This window comes from Mustela putorius, unplaced genomic scaffold (assembly GCF_011764305.1).
Source record: "Mustela putorius furo isolate JIRA1106 unplaced genomic scaffold, ASM1176430v1.1 tig00003858_pilon_pilon_pilon, whole genome shotgun sequence".
NCBI classification, from domain to species: domain Eukaryota; kingdom Metazoa; phylum Chordata; class Mammalia; order Carnivora; family Mustelidae; genus Mustela; species Mustela putorius.
This window is the reverse complement of record NW_025422010.1, coordinates 27,569,990-27,572,951: the sequence shown is the minus strand read 5'-3', so window position 1 is coordinate 27,572,951 and position 2,962 is coordinate 27,569,990. Positions and strand designations below refer to the sequence as shown.

At 36.7% G+C, this 2,962-nt stretch overlaps 1 non-coding gene across 1 annotated transcript; it reads left to right on the top strand.

Moving 5' to 3' along the window:
* Positions 1-1,932: 1,932 nt before the first annotated feature.
* Positions 1,933-2,054, top strand: LOC123387701. Its single transcript, XR_006602208.1, has one exon. It is a non-coding gene; the product is annotated as a U6atac minor spliceosomal RNA (small nuclear RNA).
* The last annotated feature ends 908 nt before the right edge of the window (positions 2,055-2,962 follow it).

Genomic DNA, 2,962 nt, shown 5'->3' with positions numbered 1-2,962 from the left:
CTTATTATATGGGACCATAGTTCATTTCAGCCACAACAAACAACATTTAGGGTTAAGTTTAGGAGAACAAGATGGCCATTAGACTTTCCCACCTTCTCTATGTGTTTTCTTGTGCTGTTGAGGTTTTCTGTTTTAATATTTGAAAAATATTCAGACACAGATATGCCCCATTCTCATCCATAATTTCAGGTTAATTTTTCAGGTTTAACTTTCAAGCCCTTACTAAAGTGAGTTTGAAACGAAAGGCTTTAACATTTCATTAATTTTGTTATATGCTCCAAAAGATAACAACTTTTGTCCTACCTAATATAAAATTGTGCACAAAAAATAAAATTGCTATCCAAGTATTTTTAGCCTTTTATGCCTATTATTTAATTAGAAGTAACTATGCTCTAGAGGGTCTGAAAAATACAAACCAAATCTAGTTCTGCCACAACTTCCCGAATAATTAGTCCTTGGCTCCTCAACGTGAAAATTATTTTTTCAGTGAAAAGTATTTCTTAAAAAAAAAAAAAAAAAAAAGTATTTCTTATGGCAGCATCTTACTTCAATAAGTCCATTCGCAGCTCACTGCTTTCATCTTCTAGTACTTCAAGGAATCCAAATGTTACCTTTATGAGCTTCCTTTCTAAGTTTCTTGACCTTTTAAAGCTGTTTGTTTTTTAATCCCCAGAGAGTATACTTCCTTTCCAGACTTTCATCTCTCCTTCTCCAGAAATCTACTTCTCTGCTTCATTAAGCCTCTCTGTAATATCCAGAATTAAATCGCATACCTCATTTATTGTTGTGCCGGTGGATTGCTTTTTTTCCCCCCTTCTTTTTAATGCAGCACTGGAAATGACTTTGAAAGAAATGACCTAAAGTTTTCACCATTCAATTTATTTAAATTTTTACTTCTAGATAATTGTGGAATAAGAAGGTGTTTGACCTAAAAAAAGGAGGAAGTCGTCAAAAGCGCTGGGGTCGGGGAAGGCCATGAGCAATGATGGTCACCTGCCAGTAATTGAAGGGCTTTGTCATGAGAGGGAGGAATGATATTATTCCATAGAATTTTCAAGACAGACCCAGGACATGACAAAATAAGCTACCAGAACATATTTCTACTCAGGCTGTTGTAGAAGCAGTGAGTTATTCCCTTCCGAGAGATTCCTGAAATGAATGAGATATCTTACTGAATGGGCTTAGACATCTGTATCCATATTAAAACTTTTGGGAGGCTTTGACCGAAGGTCTGTCCCAGCAACACAGAATCATGTGGTGGGTTAGAACAAAGACCAGGAGGACAAAGAACCCAGGTTTAAGTCCCAGCTGTACAAGAGGCAAAGTTGTGTGATGTTAGCAAGTTTTGTTTGCCCTCTCCTTGCCTCATTTCCTCACCTATAAAATGAGAATGAAAGTCATGTCATAGGGCTTTTGTGAAGGTTAGATTAATTGATATGTGTAAAGTGTGCTGACAACTTGTATTATGTGTACTTTTATATGGATTTCTTCTGTGTTCTTTTAAATTTTTTAGAAATAAGGAATAAAATTTGGGGTAGGTTATGATTCTGAAAACTGAACTCTTCCATTGTCCATATGTACCGAACATAATTCCATGAAAATGCACAAGATCCACAAGGGTAAGGACCTTTTATTTGTTCATCAGTGATTCCCAAGCGTTAGAAACAGCTAGTCTATTGTAGATGTTCAATAAATTAAAAAATTAAAATGTCCAATTGTCTCACATTTTGATGAACAAATAGCTGTACATAGAATGATTCTTGTTTGTAATTATATCATTAATGATAATTGATTGTGGGATCATGGTAATTCTATTCAGTCTTAAATAAAGGCTTTCTTGGTCATAACCAGAACACTTAAAGTACAAGTTCTGGAAGTCAAGAAATAGGTCCAAATTTCTTTCTCTTGCTTTTTTAAAACATCTGTGCTGGAGTGTTGTATGAAAGGAGACAAGGTTAGCACTCCCCTGACAGCGAAGGAAGAAGACCTCAGGCCTGACAACGCACATACCCTTAAGGCATTGCCACCTACTCTGTGGCATCTAACCATTTTTTAAGAAACAAAACAAATGAGGGCCCCTGGGTGGCGCAGTCGGTTAAGTATTAAGAGAGTGTGAGAGACTCCAAGCAGAGGGAGGGGCAAAAGGAGAGGGAGAAGCAGGCTCCCTGATGAGCGAGGAGCCCGATGCAGGTCTTAATCCCAGGATCCCAGGATCACACCTAACAGACTGAGTCACCCAGGCCCTCCACTCTTGCCATTTTAAACATGGGGCTGATTCATTTGGTAGAGTGTAAACATTATGGGCCACAATCCAGATGTAGAGCTAGCTTACAGTAAAAAGGCTTAAGAATTTTTATTTGAATAGTAATAAAAGAAATTAGTATATAATCTGAACACTATAAACCATGTATCAGTTATCCAATGGCCAAGGAGTAACCTTGCATCAGTGTTTTGGTAGATCCTGGCATAGGTTTACAATGTGTGGTTTTCTACTATGATTCCATGACTGAAATCTATCCCAACTGGATTATGGCTGTTCCTCCATCCCTCCTAGTTCTTGATGAATTCTATTTCACCCCACCCACAATGCCAAGGGAATTATGTGTTTCCAAGTAAAATTAAATAATAAGTTTGAAAAATCAGAAGTTAAATGTATAAATTATATAGAACTTTTCCCATGGAACCTTTGAAAATTCTCATATAATACCACAAATTAACATTCACAGTTGCCTGTGAATCATCTTAATGTAGTTAACACAGAGATGTTTGTCCCTGAGCAAGGGTCAAGGTACAGACTGGGACATCTTTGGAAATATAAGGAAGCCGCTCAAAAATATTTCTAATTCTTTGACTCAACTCTGTAGGTTTCTGAAGGAACCCATAATTATTCAGGCATTTAGTATAATGGCTACAAGAACAAGCTTTGGAATAAAAAAAGATCTAGGTTTACTTTTTCTTTTAA